The sequence below is a fragment of the Leptonotus elevatus genome, chromosome 9, assembly GCF_054856555.1.
Source record: "Leptonotus elevatus isolate MCC_2025b chromosome 9, RoL_Lele_1.0, whole genome shotgun sequence".
Lineage (NCBI taxonomy): Eukaryota > Metazoa > Chordata > Actinopteri > Syngnathiformes > Syngnathidae > Leptonotus > Leptonotus elevatus.
Genome location: NC_141247.1, coordinates 7,469,721 through 7,475,720, shown reverse-complemented (window position 1 = coordinate 7,475,720; position 6,000 = coordinate 7,469,721). Strand labels below are relative to the sequence as shown.

General features: G+C 42.1%; 1 protein-coding gene across 3 annotated transcripts in view; it reads left to right on the top strand.

Annotated features, from left to right (window-relative positions):
• Window positions 1–2,838: 2,838 nt before the first annotated feature.
• tenm1 (teneurin transmembrane protein 1) overlaps window positions 2,839–6,000 on the top strand; it is a 242,043-nt gene continuing 238,881 nt past the window's right edge. For all 3 annotated transcript variants that reach the window (XM_086085243.1, XM_086085242.1, XM_086085241.1), the window contains exon 1: window positions 2,839–3,197. The gene's annotated coding sequence lies outside the window, so the exon portion shown is untranslated. The remainder of the gene's footprint in view (window positions 3,198–6,000) is intronic.

Below are 6,000 nucleotides of genomic sequence, written 5' to 3'. Positions count from 1 at the left end.
AACCATCCCGCATACCAACAGGTCGTCCATCTGCTCAAAACCGACTCCTCCCATGGCCTCCCCCCCCAAAAAAGAAAACGGCCTTCGCCTATTGGCTTAGCTTCACCTATTGCACAGTGTAAATATAATGATATAAGAAAAGTTTGACACTCGTTTTATATTGCCGAGTTACCCTTGCCAGTGTGACTTAGCAGCCTAGCATGTCGCTAAATTAGCAAGCTAACAATTTCTGTGTTTGGCACTTACTTTACAAGCAGGCCAACTCTGCGTGGCTCTTCAAGCTGCTCCTTCAGGGCTTGGAAGCGGGTAAATGCCATGCCAATATTCATTCTTGTTTTCGACCGTGCACTATCCACTGCACGTCTTGTAGTGGAATACATCCTTTTTTTCGCGCTTTCTGCCATTTTTAGTGAGCTGAAGCCGCTCTGCTCGTATGCAACTTGCCGCCTGCCTACAGTGATACGCCCTCCGCTCTGTGATTGGCTGGAGGGGTAAACATTGACTTTCACCCGGAAACATCACGTTTATGGTAAAAACCCCAACAGACATAATCAGAAGCCCAGAGGTGTTGATTGAGTCGGATTTTATGTGTATACATCCAGAGTTTATCTAGTCTTTATTTCTGAGTGAAAATCTTCGGACCATCTCTTTAAATTCTTATAAGCAGACAGTTGGCGACACAACCAATTTGATATAAATATAAACAGTATTCTCACTACCATACCCATCACGCACAATAGCGTTTTGAACAAAGAAATTATATCATTAATCAACCACTGAGATTGACGTAGTATTTGTTAATGTTCAGTGCAGAGTGAGTGACGCCCATAAAATTGATTTTTATAGTAGAATTTACAGGTTTGGGTGAATGAATGCTATTTTCCTTGGAATAATCAACATTTAATTAGTGTTTTGCCTTCTTCTTGAATCAATTCCAACAAAAAGATAGCCTGCGTATTTATAAGTAGAGACAAAAAATTTGGCCAGGGTATGAATAATTTGGGATTTAAGCTTCCACAGATGTGCCACATGGCGTAAGATGCTTACTTTGTGGTGGGGGTGTATCAGAAAGGACAGGCGTGGACAACTTCCCATCAAACTTATTCTCACTAGACTCTCTCCATCTTAGCATTCACAACAGCAACAGTAGCTTTCTCTTCGCCCTCAAATCGCTTTCATGGAGTAGCAGCTCTAAATCCACCTCTGTGCGCCACATCCCACTCAGCTGTGCTTCCGTGTCATCCAAATAGGGCAGAGATAATTGGCTCAGCAAACATGGTCTTATGGAGATGGGCCGCTCCTATTTGTTTCCACTGACATTTTTTCCCCATATGAGAAACTCCTTTATTATCTTATACAGCCCAATGCAATTTACAGTATAATTTGCTATAATACAACTGGCATTATGTCTATAAAATGTAGCAGCAGCAGGCCTTCAGAACATCCAATGTAGACCACTAATTTGACTAAAATGTCAGCTTTCTTTGCCATGAAAACGAATATAAGTTGTGACCAGCTGTTGTTTTCAAACCCTATAGCCATAAAATAGAACTTTCATCACTAATTTAAATGCTTTATGGAATAATACACACCATGAGATGTTTTTTTCCTTTCATAACAAGGCCAGTCCACTTCTCTCGCCGATTTAGTGGTCCTCTTCAGTGAAACACAATGGTTGGAGGAGGGAAAAAAAAATATCACAGTTAAACAATGTGACATTTTATAGCTCAGCAATGAGCTGGTTGTCAAGGAGATGCCTCAGTGAGATGTGTCGGCCGCAAGTGTTTGGCTCTTTTAAAGGATGTTCGCCCAGCTGCTGAGGTGTAATGTTCCTGCCATTAGGCAAGCACAGAAACTCACAAGGTCTTTGGGCTTCTGATCAAAATCCTCCACCATCTTTTTCAGTCTCAGCTGCAACTGGGCCCGACAGCCACATTGACAATTCATACCCAGATGACACATATATAATGTGGCACAAAATAGCTTTTACTGTATTTTTCAACCAGAACTTGCTCTTACCTGGCCCATGTGCTCCATTTAGCGCTCTGCAAGATAGCACCAGAATGTAGCCTCAATTTTCAGAATCAGTGATGAAACTGCAGGAAAGTGCCAGAACCTATCTTGATAAAAGATGCATGCTGCTGTGGTGTGTTGGGGATATGGTGAGACAGGCTGAAAGACAGATAGATGGAAGCAGCTGTCAGAATGGTTGTTTGTAGCCCCTTGCGTGCTGGGCTTAGGGGAAATAATAAACTGCATCATTAGGACACCTGCCATTCACAAGTCGTTTGTAGAAGCCACCTTTAGCGTTAAATACCCACATGGAAGCGTCACATATGGAGCACATAGGTCGAAGTCATTAAGCACTTAATTTAGCGAAGGAAAACACATCTTATGGGGCTCTCAGCTGTGTCAAGTTCAATTTATTAACTTTGAAAAACTGCTATAATATCAAACCCGATGACATTTTGCTATGTGGAAAATACTTTTGATCACTGAAAAATGTGGCTGTGCTGCAGCATGGTCATAAATACGCTAACTAATGAGGTACTGTCTTGCTCTGTCAGATACAGGGGAGCCCATTTCTCTATAATTGACACTAATATACCCCATAGGGCTAATTATTAGACTTGTTGGCGAGTGAAATTTGTATCCTTTTATGGGTCAAAAATGTGTCAAGAAAATATATAAACAGCATATTTGGGGGTATCACCCCTGTGACAAGCCACCGTGCTCCATAAGTGCAACGCTGGGCTTTATTTCTGGCCGTAACAGGACACAATATGGCATCATGCTAAAGAGTAAAGCGGTCGGTGCCACACCCCCTTATTCGCGGTGCGGTGGTATGATCCACGGATGCTGTTATAGCGGCAAGGAGCCTCGGCAGCATCAGCAACACCAGCGAGTCTCGTCGGGTTCAAGTGCAGCTAATCGCAGTTTGCCGGGCTCCCTCCTGTCGCCGCGCTGCTCTGCCTGGCACTCGCATACTTCATAACAACACACTCCCTTCCTCTCTGCGGAGATCTCGTCTGAGCAGCATCAACATCGAAGTCACACCGGCAGACTCCGAGGTGTCTCGGTCACGTTTCGCAGAGGCGCAACGTCACGGGGTTCCGATTCTGCTGGGGGATTGCTCTGCATTTGGATCTTAAGCGTGGATTTGGACCGAAAAGGAATGGCTGCTACACGTCGGGAAGGTAAGCGTCCAGTTCTGGCCTTTAGTGGACTCTCACGCATGGCGTGTGACCGGTTGTCAGCACTGTTGCTTGGCTGGAGGCGGCTCGGCTGCTGGGACAACGTGAGTTCACAGGAAATGATCATCAGCTGTTCATAGTCTGCGTGCTGTTAGTGTGCAGTACGTGGAAGGGACAGCGGACAGCTACATGGGCGCGTGCTAATGCTCCGAGCAGCTTTCGGTGCATATTTTGTACACACAAGAAGCACGGCTATTGAGAGAAACGCCACACATGGTGACAATTGGTCTGCTTCATGCTTGCGAAGTGTCACATAAGCAGCCTTGAGTTGGAGCCACTCCATCAGCATCAGCACCAAGGTAGCCTAATGATGCCAACAGGGCCACATGAGGTCCACAGGGTTTAGAGCTCACTATCTGTTCCAGCTTGGGAAAAAAAGCACATATTTGACCGATTTTATACAACGCAGAAGTGTAATATTGTGACGAAAGGACATTGCTAGATGGAGGTCCAGAAGGCAAAATAGAGTTAATCTTTATAAGGCGCCTGTAAAATAGTAACATTCTGAATAGAGAAGTCTGTGCCAAACCCACGCTAGATTTCATTATTGAGCTTCATATTTATTTTTCCCTATTGGATGACTTTAAAATGAATGAGGGTGAATAATTAAGGGCAGCAAAAATACAGTTAGATAAATCATAATTACTATGAAGCTGCCATAATTCGCACCACTATGGATATGCTCGGATAGATTTAAATTATACCGTCTCTTTTCTTCACACTAAAATTTCTTCCAGTAAACCACTGAAGACAGTTTGTGCAAATATAAATAAATGAGCACATATATATCTTAATAATTGGCACGTAAAAAACAACTTTAATGTGGATTTGTTAATCGTGCTTTATTCAACAATGCACTAAAAACCACTAAATAGTTTTCATTTGTAAATGCAAATGCAATTAATCAGAAACTTTAATTTATCACAAAGTATTATTCTTGTAGCAACCATTACAATTTAGGCAGAAAATAGTAAAATTACTGCATTTCAGATAATATTACAGTCTGTTCCACTCAGTCAAATATAAATGCGATGTGTGTGACACTGTCCTACCTGAAGCGGTTCATGGTGAGTCAAGCACAGTGCTTTATTCTTTTTTTTCATCGCGGGCCTTATTGATAGTGAAATAAGACCGTCTGTCTTGGCTCTATTTTATTTATTTATTTTATTAACAGAGCATCTGTGCATGGGGGTTAGCGACTATACACACATATACAAGCTGCAAACCCTTTCTCACACACTCCCACAGACAACCTGGAACTCACACGTGCGCACACACACACACACACACACACACATACATAAATATACACCCACAGAGTCATAATGTGTGTTATCTACATATGGATGCTTTTTAGTTTAGGCCCTATTACCGGTGATTAAGAGCATGTCTTAAATGCCACACCCATTATGGCGGGTCTTTGAATTGAAATGTCACACGACCAATTACACACTCTGCCCATACCACCGATAAGGCATTGGCATTTCTGTCAGTTATCCAACATGGCTAATCAATCCATCCAACAGTCGGCATTTGACTTTCAATCATAACTTGAGCCAGTTGACTCCTCGGCAGCCGTTTGAGGCCAGCAGTGCGGCGATACTAATGATCTCGTTCAGCTGTTGCGCTCTCATTTTTTAATTTTCACTCCTGTTGCAAGAGGGCTCACACATATGGCGCTGTGCAAATGTGAAGAAGCATGCAAGCTCATTTCCATGTGTTAAGAGTCCTATCGTAATTGTAGAGCAACAACTGCAGTGCAACTTTTAAGTTTGACCTGTCAACATATCTCTTTGTCCCATGTGGAGTACAAGTAGAAGTCATTACGTTTGGGGTACTTTCCGCGCCTGCGATTTGAGTGAAACTGCATTGTCTTTGTGTCGCGCGGCACTTTACCAAACAGGAAGGGGGTGCTGGGGGGTGTTCTTTTTTGTTATCCAATCCTGCATTATTAATAAATGTTCATTCCAGGAATGCTGTTGCCCATGGCACTGTAATGCTCTTCTCTCCTGTGGAATTGCTCAGACGTTTCTCTCTGCCCCACAATGTTGCTGCCAAACGACTTTTCCTTAATAAATTTGAGGTCATGAATTAGTGAGAGGACAATGTGAGAGGCACAGGGGATGCTCATAACATAACACACATAGTACTGCTCAGAGCACTACACTCACCGCTGCACTAAGAAGCAATTTGAAGCCCAGTGTGACATCTTACCACCCACTTCTCTCTCAGCATGTCCGTCATATATGATAAGAATGTAATTGCTCAGAAAGCTAAAATGTTTGTCACTCTGGTGATCATTTTAAAGTAACAGAATCCTTGCCAGAAATGACATGACAAGATCATTAGACTTTGATGCATAAGCACACACTTTAACATTATACAACTTAAAACATTGTGAAAAGTGAAATGTATTGTTGCTCTGTCATCAATAAGAATTCTAAGACAACCCAAAAATGGCACCCTTTAAAATGTTTTGGGGGGTTCATAACCTAAAAGTTTAAATTTCTTCCAACTTGGCATCAGGTTAGATCCCCATGCAATTTATAAAATGTAATTAATCGTGATGTGTTGTCAAGTAGTACTGTTCTCTGTTTATGTGCATACGATACAGCAAAACATAACATTGCATTCTGCCCATGATTCTATTTTTTTTGTAGAGCTGTAAAATGATTACATTTTTAATCAGATTAATCACATTTTAGAATTTGGATTAATCACGATTAATCGCTTAATTAAAAATACT